This window comes from Hyaena hyaena, unplaced genomic scaffold, assembly GCF_003009895.1.
Source record: "Hyaena hyaena isolate Hyena2069 unplaced genomic scaffold, ASM300989v1 scaffold_224, whole genome shotgun sequence".
NCBI classification, from domain to species: Eukaryota; Metazoa; Chordata; class Mammalia; order Carnivora; family Hyaenidae; genus Hyaena; species Hyaena hyaena.
The window spans coordinates 717,401-735,293 of NW_024080854.1; the positions used below are offsets into that span (position 1 = coordinate 717,401).

Sequence of the window (17,893 nt, forward strand, 5' to 3'; positions counted from 1 at the left end):
CACCTTTCTGAATTTTGTTTCGCTTTCTGGTTGTAATGGTTATGTAAGTATTCCTGATAACAGAGTGTTTAGATTTACGCACCCTTGAACTATAAATAGATGGAGTCCTTGATGACTTGCCTTTCCCCCTCAGCATTCTATTTGCGAGCCCCCTCCAGCCCCTTCCTTTCTCCCTTCATAGCAGACCTCCAGCCCAGATCCGCTCTGGGATGCTTGCCTTTATCCTCCATCCAGACGTTCTGTAGACAGTCTTCCTTCTAGAAATCTCTGCGCACACCACCACCAAATATTGGCCCTAAAATGCAAAGTTGCATGTAAAACTATTTTCTAGCAGCATATTCAGTAAGAAATGTTTGTCACGTTGACAAATTTTGTACAAACATATATTACAAATCACACTTGGACCAAAATGTTACCAGTGGCTCTCTCTAGGCAGGAGGCTTATAGATAATTTCCTTCTTTGTGATTTTCGATATTTTCCACAGTTTCAGTGGATTACAGGAAACCTTGAAAGTGAGGTTCGGGTCCCTCCCTGCTTTTATTTTTCCACCTCCCGGTGGTTTCTGGGGTGTGACTGGTGGAGAGGTGGGAGTGTGGGGCACAAGAGCAAAACACAGAGTCCCCTTTCTCAGAGACATGTTGGGTTTGGAGTCTGGGCTTTCTCTCTCACCCTCAGCCCAGAGCATCATTCTCTCAGCTGAGGCAGGACAGCCTGACCCTTCTTCCGTTCTTCCAGGCAGGGCCAGCGTCACAGATGTGTCGTCTGCACAGCCACCCAGGACCCTGCACTCCGAAGGGCTCTGTGCCACTCTGCCGTCTCAACAACCTTGATTTTTTTTTTCTTGAGCCTATGTTTTGTATGTGAAGTTTCACAGGACAAGGGAGCATGAGCAGAGGGGACATGGATATTTGCTACTTTTGCCCCCCATGAGCACAGAATTCTGGTTGTCCCACATGCTTAGGAGTTCAGCAACATACAAGTGTATATCATCTTTGATTAAGTGGGGGCGCTTGGGCTTTTTTTTTTTTAGTGTTTTTTTTTTCTTTTTCTTTTTCTTTTCTTTTTTTTTTTTTTTGAGAGAGAGACAGAGAAAGAAAGAGAGCACAAGCAGTGAGAGGGCAGAGAGAGGGAGACTAAGTATCCTAAGCAGGCTATGCGCTGATAGCAGAGAGCCCGGTGCGGTGTCCAAACTCACCAGCCAGGAGATCTTGCCCTGAACCAGTCAGTTGCTTAACAGACTAAGCCACCCAGGCGCCCCTGAGTGGCTTTCTGTTCAAACCAGGACGTGTTTTGAAGGCAGAAAAAGGGCAATGGCATCCTAAAAACGTGAACAGGCAAAGAACCTTATATCCTTTCTTACTTTTGATGCTCTCTCTCTTAGGCAAACACATAGGCTGAAAATGACGACATCGAGGGAAGAGAAATACAGGGCAACCACAGTTCCTTTTCCTTCCCATCCTGCCTTGCTATCTGTTAGTTGAAGTAGAGTGTTGGTGGAATGTGCGCATATCAAGAAGTAAAATAGGGGCACCTGGGTGGCTCAGTTGGTTTAGTGGTTAAGCGTCTGACTTCGGCTCAGGGCATGATCTCAGGGTTCGTGGGTTCGAGCCCCGCGATGGGCTCTGTGCAGACAGCTAGCTCAGAGCCGGGAGCCTGTTTCAGATTCTGTGTCTTCCTCTCCCTCCTCTGCTCATGCTCTCTTCTCAAAAATAAATAAAGCATTAAAAAAATAGAAAAAAATTTTAAAAAGGAAGTAAAATAAAAACAGTTGAATTAGTTCTGTGCGGTGTGTCCACTGTTCTGGTAAGAATAAAATACATATGCGCATACAAGCTGCAACATATGAATTGGATACTTTCAGTGATTCTGCTTATAAGTTAAACGCTCTTATATTTGCATTTAATATTGACATTTCACAATATAAGAATGAACAGTAAAATTCAGGCTAATAACTTAATTTTCAATTTAATTTTAATCTGAGAATCACATTAAATAAACTTTTTAAAAACATGACAAGTTGAGAGAGAGGCACTACGGAAGAGAAAGCCTTATTATTCTAGTATCTTTAATAGCACTTTTTTCTGAGCCCCACAAATTATGCCGGGCTCCACAGATTGTATTTCCAAGTCTGTGGCTTATGTTGTAGTTTATGAAAACCCAGGTCTTTTCTCTAAAACTATTGTCTGTGCTGTGAATTCTTTTTTTTTTTTTTTTGAGAGAGACAGAAAGAGCACGAGCAAGGCAGAAGCGGAGAGAGAGGAAGACACAGAATCTGAAGCAGGCTCAAGGCTCTGAGCTGTCAGCACAGAGCCCAGTGTGGGGCTTGAACTCATGAACCACAAGATCATGACTTGAGCCAAAGTTGGACACTTAATCAACCGAGCCACCCAGGTGCGCCTCTGCTATAAGTTCTTAAAGCCCCTTTCCAGACCCGGGAGTCAAGAGCTCACTCTCCTTTCTTTCTGAATCTTTGTTGTACAATATTCATACCTTGAGGGAAGGGACTGGGGTAGAGGAAATGCTGGGAAAGCACACCTGGTTAATATCTCAAAATAGAACCCCCTCTATTAAAAAACAAAAACAGAACAACACTATAAATTTCTTCAAGGCAAGGACTTTCTTTCTATCCTCTGTGCTTTCATAGTGCTTTTCTGTAATAGGGACTTAATAGCTGTTTGCCCTTTTCCTCAGTAAGCGTTTGCACAATTAAATTTAAAACACTCTTTTCATCATGCTCTTCCAGCTCTCAAACACCTTCAAAGGCTCCCTATTGCCTTATCCTATAAATTGAAATGCTTAACCAGGCATTTAAGGTTCTATAATCTGGGCTCCATCTGCTTTTCCACATACATCTCCTCAGACTCCCTAGAACTCAGTAAGTAATTGTTGAACAAATATGGAGTGATTGGATTACACAGCTTCTACGAGTTACAGAAACTACAGATGGATAAATCATTAGACCTTTTAGGGTTAGATTTATGTAATAGATGTCAGCTAACATTAATGCCCCAGTACTGGGAGCGTGATGAGTGTTACAGCCCCCAAATGGTAATCATAAGATATGCGATCCTGAGAACAGTCATATCTGCAGGATCACATTCTGGCTTCTGCAAAACTCAGATCCAAAGCGAGTCGGAGAGAAGCCTGCAGCTGTTGCTTGGTTCCCCGGGAAGGGGTGTGGGCTACTGCGCCTTGCGTGCTGCTCTGCCGAGCTCCCTACCTGGGCTCGGGCAAGCACCTGCATATGGGAATTTAAGGGCCATGAAATCACAGCCATTACCAAGGGTCAGAATTTCATATGCTAGTAAAGAGCCATTAGGAAAGCTTTGGGCAGAGATAGGCTTTTAAGGCAGCATAGTCCAAGCAGGGGCTATTCTCAGCATACCTTTGTGGGAAACAATTGCGCTTCCAACATGCCTGCTCTGAGGAGATTAATGACATGACAGGGCTGGGAGAAACTTCAAGAGCCTTTGGGTCCTTTCCCCTGCATTTAGGTTAGAAGCCCCCCCACATCTTTCAGAAAGCTACCCATCTGTCCCCAAACCTTCTGGTAACTCCTTCACTTATTTACCCATCCCTGATTTCAGGGAGCGACATCTCATATCTAACCTAGATCTCTACAGCTCATTATCTTTTTCATCTTCTCCCTCTCAATCAACTTTAAAAGGCCTTTGTGTCTACTGCTCATTGACACAAAGCTAATATTACAATCACCGTTAGGGTTTCATCCTTATGGTTATTATTAGCACTGACAGCACACTAGGAGGTATATAAAGATACATAAGCAAACGCATTTTTAGGTCAGTCTTGAAATAAAGCTTTTTAAAAAATTTTTTTAATCCTTGTTTTATTTTTGAGAGAGAGAGAGAGAGAGAGAGAGAGACAGCGTGAGGGGGGAGGGGCAGAGAGGAGGGAGACAGAATAGGAAGCAGGCTCCAGGCTCTGTGCTCCATGCTCCCAGCACAGAGCCTGACATGGGGCTCAAACCCAAGAACTGGGAAACCACGACCTGAGCGAAAGTCAGACACTTAATTGACTGAGCCACCCAGGCACCCCAAAATAAAGCTTTTTCTTTTTTTTACAAAATGTTTGTATTTATTTCTGAGAGAGAGAGAGAGAAAGAGAGAGCGGGGGAGGATCAGAGAGAGAGGAAGATACAGAATCTGAAGCAGGCTCCAGGCTCTGAGCTGTCAGCATAGAACCCGATGTGGGGCTCAAATCCACAAACCGTAAGATCATGACCTGAGCCGAAGTCAGACACTTAACTGACTGGGCCACCCAGGCACCCCAAAATAAAGCTTTTTAAAATCCAATAGTGTTTGGGTGCTTCTAACTTGGAAATGGGGCAATAGGCAGATGTGGGTAGCAGAGCGTCCCTGACTGTGGCCTACTCTTCAAGAGCCATTGCTCACCTCCCACCCAGCTGGAGAAGGAAACTTATAACCAGATGCATGGGTATTAAATATGCATGGGGCAGCAGGGAGGTGCTAGGGAAGGCCATGATGGTAGAAGCCGTGGAAGTCTGCAGCAGGAGTCGACCTGGGGTGCTGGGGAGGGCATGTATGAAAACCTGCCACCGCTTCACGTGAAAGCCGGAAGGAAATATTTGAGTCACAAGTGAGTTGTAACACCTTCCTTATCCTTCACTTAAAGTGCTCCAGTTAAGAGCAGAAATGAAAAACATCCTTGTAATGAAAAACATCCAGAGGCCTGGGGCTGACATGATTGTGTTCTATTTCTTACCTATCTTCACTTATGAAACATTTTAAAGATTTACTCATGCTACAAGATGTGTATGTAGTACCTTACTTCATGTTATTCCACAGCACCTGCTACATTTTACTCACTTGTAGTGCAGGTGTTATATACTTTAAGTTTGCCTATACTACCTCAAGTGCTGCTGTGGTGAATATCCTTAATTATGCCCTCTTACAGACCTGTACGAGAGTTTCTCAGTGGTGTATATTCCACCAGCAGTTCCACTGCTGGACCATCAGGAAAACATATGCTACATTTCATTAAGTATTGCCAGGTAAGTCCAAAATGGCGCTACCAGGGCTTAGTCCCAACAGCAAGGTACATCCTCTCTCCCATCCTAGCCAACACTTGGTGTAATCCAACTTTCACATTTTTGTCCAGTTGGTGGATGCAAAGAAAGAAGTGTCCTGTTGTTTTAATATGCATCTATCTGATTAGAAGGGAGGTCATATATCTCCTCAGCTTCTCAGAGTTTCCTTCTGTAAACTTGCCTGTTCATATCCTTCGGCTCTTTTTCTACTGTGTTTCCTGTTTATAATATTTCCCCCTCAATGATTTGCAAGGAATTCCGAGTATATTCTAGATTTAATCTTTTGTTCATTTTAGGCTTTGGAAATACCTCTCAATCTATCAGCTGTCTCTTAAATTGTCTACGATGTTTTTGTTGAACAGAAAAGTTTAATTCTGATGCAGTTAAGTTCGTTGTTCTTTTGGTTGTATAGTTTATGCTTTCAGTGTCATATGTAAGAAGTCTTTATCTTAAAACTCCAAAGTTATTCTATTTTTAATCTCTATGAGCCTACCAGTTTTCCCTTCCCTTTTTAGTTTTTTTTTTTTTAATTCATCAAGAGCTCATCTTTGCATATAGTACGAGCTGTAGACACAACTTTATTTTTCTCCATGGTGAACCAATTTTCCCAAAATTATCTATGAAACAAAACCTCTGCATTGTATTGGATCATTGTTCTCAATCTCTCATGTCTTCCTGCTATGGAATTATACACCCATGACCTCTGCCATGTGATTTTGCAGCACCTTCCACTATTGATGTTGGACTTAGCCATTTGACTTATTTGGCCAATGGAATGAATGTACACGATGGGAGCAAAGGTATTAAATGTGTTTGAGTGACTTAGTTTTACATCTTGAGCTTCTGTAATTGCCAGCATGAGACATGTGATGGAGACCTGAACTTAACCTGTGTCCTGGAGCTAAGCCCAGTGAATTCAGAGGAGCCCAATCAAGCCTTGATGAATCCAGATGAGATCAGCAAATTTCAGGTCACACACAGAGCCATGAGGGAGAAAAAAACAAATGGCTGTAAGTAAGCCACTGGTTTTCTGGGGTTGTTCGTTATGAAGTATTATTATTGCAGCAATAGTTGGCTATCTCAACATGATTTCCTCATAGATTTGTGATGTCACCATTATAATATACCAAGGTCTCATAGGTAAATGGTTTGTTTCTGAGTTCTCTATTCTGTTCCACTGTTCTACAAGTCTGTTACTGTCTCTTAGAACATGTCTTACTATAAAGGAGGGAAAATTTCCCCTCTGATTTTCTGCCTGGGTGGTTCAGTCAGTTAACTGTCCAACTTCGGTGTAGTTCATGATCTCATGGTTTCTAAGTTTGAGCCCTGCATCAGGAACTATGAGTGCAGAACCTGCTTGGGATTCTCTCCTTCCTACTCTCTCTGCTCCTCTCCCCCTCCCAAAATAAATAAATAAACTTAAAAAAAATAACCAGATTATATGGAATTTAGTCTTCTATATGCATTTAATTAATTAATTAATTTTCTATTTTAAGTAGGCTCCACACCCAACAAGGGGATTGAACTCACAACCCCGAGATCAAGAATTGCATGCTTTACCTACTGAGCCAGCCAGGTGCCCCTGCATATGCATTTTAAAATGTTTAAATTCCTCAGTTCCTGTTAAAAGTTAGAATAGTTTGCACTGAGTTTGTGAAGAAATTTTAAGATCATTGATATTTTTTTAAATATATATTTGAATGTTTTATTTATTTATTTTTGAGAGAGAGTGTGTGAGAGGGTTGGGGAGGGGCAGAGAGGGAGAGAGACAGAGGATCCGTAGCAGGCTCTGTGCCGATAGCAGTGAGCCTGAAGCAGACTTGAACTCACAGACCACGAGATCAAGACCTGAGGTGAAGTTGGTTCCTTAACTGACGGAGCCACCCAGGCACTCCAGAGAGTACTGATATCTTAATAACATTATCATCCTATCCACAAACATTACATATAGCTCTATTTAGGTCTTCTTTGAAGTCTATCAAGAGAGTTAACATTTTTCTTTCCCATAAAGGCTTCGTGCCTTCTTTCTTAGGTTAACTGCTAGAGACTTTATAGTTTTGTTGCTATTGTAAATAGTGTCTTTCTTTCTAGTTTGTCAGTACTGTTGTGTAGGAATACTTTTGGTTTTCAGGAATTACTTTGGTATTTGGGGATCTTGCTGTCTCAGTTAGGATTGGGTTTGGCTATAAGTAAATCGCAACACACACATAATCTAAAATAACAGTAGCATGAATTAGAGGTTTATTCAGGAAGTTCAAGAAGACTGGAGGTAGATATTGTAAGGCTAGTGCTGGTATAGCAGATGTCTTCTGTCTTGTTTCTCCACTGTGTGTCTTCTGTACCCAAGGTCAGCTCATGGTCTAAGATAACTGCTGAAGCTCAAGCCATTTTGTCTTCATTCCAGATGGTAGAAAAAAGGATGAGGCATACCGTCTCCCTTTTAGGATTTATGTACCATTTCACCTTTAACCTATTGCCTGGAAACATGGCAATGCTTAGCCGTAAGAGATGCCGGCCAATGCTGTCTTTGTTCTGGCTGGCTATGTGCCATCTAAAAAAGCAGAGTGCTGTGGAAGAAAGGGAGAAAAGTGAATCTTCACTTTGCTGATTTCTCTGATTATTCCCTTTTTAAAAAAATGTTTGCTTATTGGGACGCCTGGGTGGCTCAGTCGGCTAAGCATCCGACTTTGGCTCAGGTCATGATGTCATGGTTCTGGGGTTCAAACCTCGTATCAGGCTCTGTGCTGACAGCTCAGAGCCTGAAACCTGCTTCAGTTTCTGTGTCTCTCTTGCTCTCTGCCCCTCTCCCATTCGTGCTTCCTCTCTCTCTCAAAAATAAATAAACATTAAAAAAATGTAAACATATGTTTATTTATTTTGAGAGGGAGTGAGAATATGGGGGAGTGGCAGACAGAGAGGTAGAGAGAGACTCCCAAGCAGGCTCTGCACTGTCAGCGCAGAGCCCAGCGTGGGGCTCAAACTCATGAACTGTGAGATCATGACCTGAGCCAAAATCAAGAGTCAGACACTTAACCGACTGAGCCACGCAGGCACCCCTCTCTGATTATTTCTAATAGTTTGTTTTTGTTGGGTGTTTTATACAGTTGATCAACTTACTATAAACAATCCCAGTTTTATCTCTTTCTCTCGGATTCTTCTATTTAATTTCTTCTTCCTTTCACAAATCTTATCCTGTTAGCCAGGATTTTCAGTATCATGTTAAATAGCAGTGGCAACTTTGTCTTGATGCCACACTTAAATGGAATGCGTTTTAAGTAAATCTATTAGTAAGAGTTTCCTGTACATTTTGGTTCTTTACAAAGTTAAGTAAATTTCTTCCTATTCCTAACTTTCTATAAGTTTTTATTATTAATATGTGATGCACTTTCTCAAATGCTTTTTTCTCTTAGTCTTTTTCAGGTGAATTAAGGATAGGTTTTCTGATGCTAAATCATGCTTGAGTTTCTGGAATAAACTCTACTTGACTTATTATCCTTTCATGATAGATGGCTAGAGTGGTGGCTAGATAGATATCTAAACTAAAGATAGAAAAATGAGGCTCAAGGTTTCTCTTAGTTCACTGAAGTAGGCATGTTGGATTTGCTCACCTAACGTTTTATTTAGAATGTTTGTGCTTATGTTGATAAGTGAAATGAGCCTATATGTTTCTTAAACTGTCCATTATAGAATTAGAATTTAGAATCTAGATTCTAATTAACTCAAATTTAGAATTAAATTTGGAATTAAACTTAGATTTAGAATCTAATTCTGCTAGTTTCCTTTTTTCTGTTTCTGTCTCCTTTCGCTCATGATAGCTTTTTTTCTTCATTTGTTTTGTAATTTGGATTGTGAACTCATGTTTGTCTAGTGTCTATCTGTGGGAATTTGGTGAGGCCTGGTTTGAATTCTCTATCTTTTATCCAAAAACATAAAGGATATGCTTTTGCTTCCTGATCCATGTGGGTAGTATATATTCAAACTAATTCAAATAGAGGTCATAATTTAATTGAGATCAGCTACAATCATATAAATAACTAAATAAAAGGGAACTATATTGTAATCACATATTTCTTGGATACTTTTTGATTTAAAAAATTATACCTGTGACTTATAATTATAACCAATTAAAAAGTACAGATAAGTAAGCAAAAGGAAAACTAGATAAAAATGAACTAAGTCCTGTTTATCTGTCACAAACATATTTAAAATCTTCCTAGGCTTTTCCTCAGGTTCCCATTTAAATGCTGCCTGCGTATACTTTTTGAGACTCTCAGTTAGATAATAAGCTCTTCGAGGCAACAAAAATCTCATAAAGTACTTTTTTGTTGTAATTATCAAAGTTGTTAGTACATCATTAGTTTCACTCCACTGGTGAGAAGAAAAATTATGGTAATAATATAAAAATATTTTTTGTATGGTGAAATTTGAATTTTGAAATGTGACTGCATACATATTAAAAATCCTATCCCTGTGTACTATGAAACTATAAACTAGTAAGTTTCACACATATTGTAGGCTCATACATAAAATCCATTACAGTAATATTTTTAAGGTTATAAAATTATTTGACTTCCCTATACTTTTAAGTGTTATAAGTTATGCTTGTGATATTTATGAAAGACAATTTGCCAGCTTCAACCTCCGTTCTAGGGATCACCCTGCCAGTGTATAACACAGACCTGTGTACAAGAAATTTAGAAAAGGAAGTGGTCATAAACAAAAGAACTAGGAAATATATAGGAGAAAGGAAACAGATATGTGTGAAAAAGGAAAATAAGGGAAAAATCCAAATAAACATGAGTTTTCTAACTTTCAAAAGGAAGGAATAAATAATGGTTCTCAAATCAAATTTATTTTCTTATTTTAATATTTATTCAAGTCAGCTGGGGTATTTGTTTAAAAAGCAGATGTCCAGGTCCCACTTACAGAAATGATCGTCCGTCCAATAGATCTGAGTGCAGATCTAGTAATCTGGGTGGGGCTTAGACAATCATTTAAGAACTACTGGAATTGACAGAGCACAGAATTAGAAAATGACACATGGGAGACATTGAAGGCAGGCCAGTAGCAACTGACAAGAGGGCAACTTCCGCCACAGGATGCTAACCCTTGAGTAGTTGGAGATCCTCTGGAAGATGCTAGTGTATGTCTAGACTCAAAATCTTCTTCTGTGTTATTAGTACCCTCCACAGTATGTAAGATGACACTTTCACCAGGACTCAAGTCTACAGGCTGAAATCATGGAGTAGGGTGAAAATCAGAGGAGAGGTAAGACGAGTCAGGTTGAGTATCACAACAAGGGCTCAAGGGAAGGACCAGTACCTTAAAATGACAGTAATCAAGGAAAACCTCAACATGGCTAGAGTTAGCCTTTGTGTTCATGTGTTATCTGTCCTCTGAATTCCAGACCTCTGTAGGTTTTAATCTTATAATTATGAAAAACAACAGCAACAATATCTTTCTCACTTTAGGACTCTTATTCAACCCTTAGGTCTCTCTAGTTTACTTGTCTATGAAAAATGGATATGGGGTATTCTAAGAGAATTTGAAACTATTTTTGTAGGAATGCAACATATAATTTGTCTTTCCTTGGTTTCTTGATGGGAAGCAATTGCTGTACATTTCAAATAATGCACCGAAATGCACCTTGTGGGAAAGGTGGAATTTTGCCAATGTTTTGCTTTTGTGAGCATCTCTATTCAGGTTTACCGGCAATTAAAGTTACCTCCAAGTAAAAGTGCGTAGAAAGTGTTAAGGTCTGTATAATGATTACTGGACCGTGGGCAAGAAATTGAGAAAAAGCCATAACTCCGGGGAACGAGCTGCGGTAAGACCTAGTAGTGAGCGCTCCCCGGCATTGCCATCAGGGTACCAGGTGAGGAGGGTGGGCAGAGAAGTGGGAGAAAAGAGTAGAGTGGGAGGGAAGGGAGGCATATACACGTATTTAAGAAGCAGAACCCATACAGCTTCGCTCCTGCCAGGTTAAGAAGTGCCTTTTCCAGAAGCTCAGTAAAGAAATGGTATGTACTCGGGAGCTGTTTCAACCTGTCCACACCCTACCCTGACTTCCCCAGAAAACAGGCAAGCAAAGAGGCTCATGCCATTGCCAAGCCTCGGGTCTCTGGCTTCCAGCTTCCTCAGATCCCAGAGCACAACCCCGCAGGACGTCACAAGGAGCTGTCTCTCCGAGTGGGCACTGCAGGGATGTGGGGCGAAGTTGTGACCGATTCACTCCACATCTGGTTGCCCCTCGGGAGTGGGGTTCGGCCACAAGGGCTCTCCCGCAGCACAAGGCAGAGGAGATGAGCAGCAGCAGCAGCCTGCAAGCTGAGTAAGGAGCCAGCCTCCGCCGCCGCCTCCTCCTGCCGGTGCGGAGTCGGCAGCACAGCCAGTCCCTATCGCTGTCACGCCGCCAGCAGCAAGGCCCCTCTGCCTCCCCCCCACCCCCCCGCGGCCCCAGCCCTCACACTGTTATTTGCGTGACTGACCCGAACCCCGCGGGAGGGAGGGGAGACGTTGGCCCGCCCACTCCTTCCCCTCTGGCTCGGGGCGGCACCTTCTCCTCCTCATTGGTCACAGACTGGCGTCCATCACCCCCAGGCAGCCTTTGGATTGGCGGAAGGCGCACTTCTGGAGCTAGGAGGGCAGAGTGACTCCGCCGGTCTCCGGCGCCTCGTCTTTCCCTCCACCCCCCACTTAAACGTCCACCCACCTCTCCCCACCCCCCACTCCACTTCCCCCGCCCTGTTCGCGGCAGTGTCCTTAGAAGACTCATTGGGCCAGGGGCGAAGCCAGCCGCCTATGGAGCCGCGCCGTGATTGGCCGACGCCCACGCCCGTCGGAGCGGCGGGGTTTGCCATTCGCCACTTGCTCCGCTCCGCTCCCCGCCCCCCCAACGCCTCGCCCTCTCAGTCGCCTCCTCCCCTCCCGGCTCTTCTCGGCCCCCTTTCCCCGCCCGTCCCCGCCGCATCTCCCCTGTCCAGCTGGGCGGGGATTGCTGTACGACTCTGTAAAGTCTGTGAGTCACTGCACAACCCATCAATCCAATTAAATGTCTCGAGCGAGCCATGCAGGGGGTGCTGCCGCCGCCGCCGCTCGCCCCGCCGCGGCCGCCCCTGCTCGCAGCGCCCCTCTGATCCATGGCTGTCTGTCTGTACTTGTTACGGTGTAACCTCCTCCTCCTCCTCCTCCTCCTCCTCCTCCTCCTCCCTCTCCTCAGGAGCCGCTGCAACTTCCCCTCTGCCAGCCTCCTCTGCTTGGGGACTGCAAAGGCATGGGATAGATCCAGAGCCACTTCTCTGTATCTCCCCTCCAGCCCTCGCTCAATTTCCCCCCTTTAAATTAAAGTCTGTTCCTCGCTCCTCGTCGTTTAGAGATTTATTGGTCAGTCTATTATTTCCCCTGATTTATTCTCCCTCCCTGGGGTAAGGGGTAGCCGGAGCCGGTGGGTTTATTTTAAGGAAGGGGCTCTCCACCCCCATCCCCGGTTCTCCTTTTTCGGCCGTGACTTGATTGCCCTGCTCCCCTCCGTTCCTACCCCTTGAACGCACCGTCCTGCACTCAAGTGACGCACCGACACCCCCCGCCCACTGCCCAGACGTCCCCTCCCTCGCTGCCACCCCGGCCCGACTCGGAGCTGGACCCGGTGCCGACTTCTTCGCAGAAGGGTGAGTACCGTGTTGGGTTTTGGGTGGGTGGGATCTGGAAAAATGTAGCCGGTCCACTTTGGGGAAGGCAGGGATCACGTTGTGGGCTGGAGGTTCCTGGTCCGGCGTGGATTTGAGGTGGCGACTGCCTCCCTCCCTCGCTCGCTCGCTCGCTCGCTCTTCCCCCGCCCCTCGACTCCTTATTCACCAGCCTTGCTGTATTTCTAGGTATTGCCAGACTTCCACCATCGGGGCATTATAACGCTTATAAAATGAGCGGTAATGGCATGTTTTGTGTCTTAGGATGCTTAGTGAGCGGCAATAGTCAGCGATGGGATCTGATAGACTCTATAACCTGTAAAAAGTGCAAAACGTCTAATGGGTACATTTTACTCTAAATCAGAGTTAAACTTTTATTTAATGAAGGCAGAGCAAAAGGTATTTTTAATTTGGATGTGTGGGGATAGAGCAAGGGAAGACGGGTTGCCTAGTGGCATGGCTTAGTATTTTTATTTTAAGATAGTTTTATGGGTTCCCTTTTGGAAAAAAATATGATTTCAGTATTAAAGATTATGAAGTCTTTGAACTTGTTGGAGGAGAGCAAGGTAAGATGGAAGTCCAGCTTGACAGTTCATCTTTCTCTCACCTCTATTCAAGTGAGGGATTGCAGCACAGAATTTTTTATTTCTCAGGCACTGGACACAGTGGGATGTGTTAAGGATAAATATGGGTTTTGTTTTCTTTTGACGTCTGTCTTTTGTATACTTGATTGCTCTTAAACAAAGTCATGCTGCAATATTTTGTAACATTTAATTTGGTTTCTTGGTTGTGGGTGATTCAAAGGTAGACCTACCTGCTGCCCATATGTGCTTTATGAGAATCTTGCCTTATGCATCTTTAATATTAAATTTGAGATAGCAGGAAAAATTATGAGAAGTAGCTACTCTGAGGTCACTTTTGAGAACTCAGCCTGTTTAAAACTGGTATTACTCTTTTTGAATCAAGGTCTGGTCTAGTTGTCCACAAAATTCAAATTAGGCCAAACCAAACATGTTTTGAAATATTAAAGTATAGGAAAGGCCTCTTAGTAGTTCATTCCCTCCTTCTCTTTCAGACTAACCAGAATAAGTTGTTGCTAAATTTAATTTTAAAGAATAAATTGTTCCTGTACTGAAATCTGCCAAGTTTCTACAGAGATTTCTTTTTAAAGAGCAGAAATGTGTTTAGGATCAACCCAAAGTAGTAATGTTGACTCAAATGTAAGTGCTGTTGTAAGGAAGTGCTTGTCATAAGCCCCAAAACCTTGCAAAGTGTTTCCGGAAGACTTATACAAAGCTTTTTGGAATTGTTTAATAAATTTCTTCTTGTGTCCTTTTTCTTGAGTCTATGGCTGAATCACTGAGAGGCCTTATAACACAGTGGAGCTGTGCTGCCTGCGTTTGAATCTTGCCGCCTACCCTTGAGGGCTGTCTGACCTTGGGCAAGTTTCAAACCCGGCCTGTGCCGGTTTTCTCCTGTGAATGCAAAGGAAGACTTTTCCTCCGCGGGTTGCTAGAAGGGTAAATAAGAGAGTGACTGTCACAGAGTGTTGGGTGTTAGTTGTCCCTCATCCTCACCATCTGCAGAGAGGAGGTCTAGGGTAGTAATTGAGAGTGTGACACTCTTTCGGTTCAGGTCCCAGAATTTCCTTTTGGTGTCATCTCTGTGACCTTGGTCAAGTGAACTTAAGATTCCTCATCTGTAAAATGGGAATAATAGAAGCACTTGCTTCATAGGGTTATTGTGAGGTCGGAATGAGTTCATATATGCAAAGATCTTGACTGGTGTTTGGTACGTCTTTTCGAATTTAATTCTCTGTAGCGTTCCTCGTATGTCTTGAAACGTGGATGACTATATTTTTTAGAAATACATTTTTGGTGAAGAGAAAGAATGATAGCTATCATGAAATATGCAGAATTCCTATCAATATGTATGACATTTTATTGGATTTATACTATTAAACCAGAGTTTATATGAGTCTTTATGAAATTTAGTTATTAGATGAGTTGAGTTGGTCAGTCTTTCATTGAAATATGCATAACAGAATATACATACCTCTCTTATAATGGTACTTATCACACATTTGCTGCTACCTGTGATTTTCTCCTCTACTAAACAGAATGCTCTTTGAGGGTACGAATAGTGTTTCATTCATAATTTAATCCCTGGTGCCTAGCAGAGTGTTGGATATATAAAGAAGCTTAATGAATGCTGTATAATGAATTAAATACTGTTATTCTCTAGTTGTTTATGAGTAGTTGAATGACATTATAAGTTGTACTATGGAGAGTACTATTATTAGTATTGCTTAATTGAATTTTTACATTCTTAATTATTACTTTTGTAAATTGGGAGTCAATGAGGGGAATTAGAGTATATCTTATGTTCTGTTAAGAAAATATTTTTCATTTTGAAAATTAAACTTAAAATAGTCCGAAAAGTACATATTGAATGTCTTCCTTTGTTATATGACATGTCCATTTTTTATTGTAAAACTTTCTGACTCCCACACTTTTCTGCCACTAAGTTGGATGTTATTATCATTAACATGAATTTTACGGATTCTGTTTTGAATGTCCCAAATAATGATGTGATGTTGTCATTGGCTACAGAATTAATAATAATAAAGACAAATGTTCAATTTCACACTGTGAAAATAAAGCAGCATCATTTCCTTAAGGGCCAAAGCTTTATTTCTCTTTCCATTCAAGAGTGAAACTCTTTCTCTGGAGCAGTTTTAATAAATAATTAACTTTTGAAATAGCTGTAGTAAATAGTGTAATAGGAATCATAAAGCAGGTATATGTAATTAGGAAGTAAAACACCTAAACTTTAAACCTCACTGCACACTTAACAGGCATTACACAATTGGGGAAATATATATTTTTTTTTAAAAAGCAATTGATGGAACCTACCAGCTGCTTCATTTATAGAATCATTCTGTTTTACTTGTCAGTAAAATGCTCAGTTTAATTACTGTGCTCTCTGAAATGATAAAATGCAAGAAATAGCTTTCTTGAAAGAGATATCCTCAGCAAAGAAACCTGAATACCAATCTACTCAGAAGTGTATAGTGTTTCACAACATTGTTAAAACTTTTCAAGTATGTGAACTATTTACTACAATGTGGATACTTTAAATGAATCATCAGTTATCTAATTTAGTTGAATATATTGCATTTTTATTGACTAAAACAATTAATTTAGTAAGCTTGCTCCTTTTTTGTTCATATATTTTTAAAGCAGCCAATCTCAGATGAAACTTAAAAACATTAAGTTATGAGCACTTAAAAGGGTACCTGGATGGCTCAGTCGGTTAAGCATCCAACTTCGGCTCAGGTCATGATCTCACAGTTCGTGGGTTCCAGCCCCGCGTTGGGCTCTGTGCTGACAGCTAGCTCAGAGCTTGGAGCCTGTTTCAGATTTCGTGTGTGTCTCTCTCTCTGACTCTCCCCTGCTCACCCTGTCTCTCTCTCTCAGATATAAATAAAATTTAAAAAATATATAAAAAAAAGTTATGGGTACTTGGAAACTACACGTTAAGTGTCTGGTCTGTGAGATGGAAAGTGGTTTATTTTTCTTGACACAATTTAGCATGACTTAGTTGCAGCTCATATCCCTTTTCTTTAACATTGTTGTGAAGGCATTGGAATATTGATTAGCATTTTACAGATGTATGTGATGGCTCCAACTTTTAAAAGAGCTGTGTTTCTGTTGAAGAATTGCATGGAAAGAAGAGGAAAGAGAGATAGAAATAACTTTTGGGACTTGTGATTTCTATCCTTGTCTTCTCATGTTAGAAAAATGTATAACTGTATATTTTGTCAGTGATCAAAAGGAGAGGAGAATAATATATGCGTTATCTATTGACAAACTTAGAATTGAGGTCCATGGAGTTCTAGACAGAGCAGTGCTACTGATTGGCACGGGCCCTTGAACGCTACACTTCACTTCCACTACTGTTCATGTTCTTATCCTTTCAGTGGGAGGAGAGAAAGCAGTTACCCTGCCCTCACTCAGAGAGGACGTTGTAGGGGTTATAATAAGTGCTTTTTAACAGCATTGAAAAAGGACAAATTGTAAGCAAACACAAAATAAACATTAAGATTTAGAAATGGATATTTGTTTATCATTATTTAAAAATTGTAACCTTTTAGCCTGTTTGTCTGAAGGGTGTTTTTCCTTTTAACTTATATTTGAAGAGACTTCGTATTGGTGTGTTCACAAGAATAAATAAGGTAACTCCTAAAGAGGCAAGGAACTTTGGTTCAATTGAATGGGATTTTAATGTTAACACTGAGTTTTGTTATATCCTGGGTTATAGCAGATGTTGATGTTGAAGAATATGTACTGAGAAGATAACACATTTTATTAAGTTAAGGCTTCTAAAACCTGGGCGTGCATTTCAGGAAAAAAATGTCCACATACATCAGATTTCATTAGAAGTATAGTCAAAGAGAAAAATCAGTCTCATTATTTACTTTTAAATTTTGAAAGGATTACTTGGCTGTAGGAAGGACCCCTCCTTATGCTCATTTATTTTATACCTTGAATGCGGTGAAGTGTGTATAATTCAGAATACGTACAGTGGCTTGGAGGATTTCTTTTATTTCAGTTAATCTTTTATTTAGGAAGGTGAGTGAAGACACATGTGGAAAGGCTGTATTTTATGCAACTAGTTTTTTTTTTCTCTTGTCCATAAAAACGAGTTAACGGTCTTTAAAAGTCCAAACCCCGAAGTTAGCACATTATGTTAAGTTTCTTTGAATATAGCTTTTCCTCTCTTTGGTTGTTAGAGTTGTCATAACCTCATGATGTTACTTTTTTAAGTGGAAATGAAGTTCTAGTGTATTCAGAGTCAGACCTCTTAAGACGAGTGGGACATATGAGAAATAGTATTTATTCCATTTAATATTAAGTATAGGGAACTTAACATCCTCAAATGCAAGGTTGTTAAGTAGAAGGCAACTTTGAAAAATATATTGTCTTTTGTCCTTATTGTTTAGCTTCCAACTGATGGAAACTTGGAACGATCAGATTTCTTCTCTGCTTTTGAATTTAAAGTCTACATTGATGTTTATAATTTTGTGTGGTGGTATGTATAACTGAATGTTTACTTTTAACACATTAAATACAATGA

The 17,893-nt window shown here is 41.2% G+C and overlaps 1 protein-coding gene across 1 annotated transcript in view; it reads left to right on the plus strand.

The window, feature by feature from the left end:
- The first annotated feature begins 12,074 nt into the window (after window positions 1-12,074).
- SERTAD2 (SERTA domain containing 2) overlaps window positions 12,075-17,893 on the plus strand; it is a 115,216-nt gene continuing 109,397 nt past the window's right edge. Inside the window, exon 1 of the mRNA XM_039243147.1 lies at window positions 12,075-12,736. The gene's annotated coding sequence lies outside the window, so the exon portion shown is untranslated. The remainder of the gene's footprint in view (window positions 12,737-17,893) is intronic.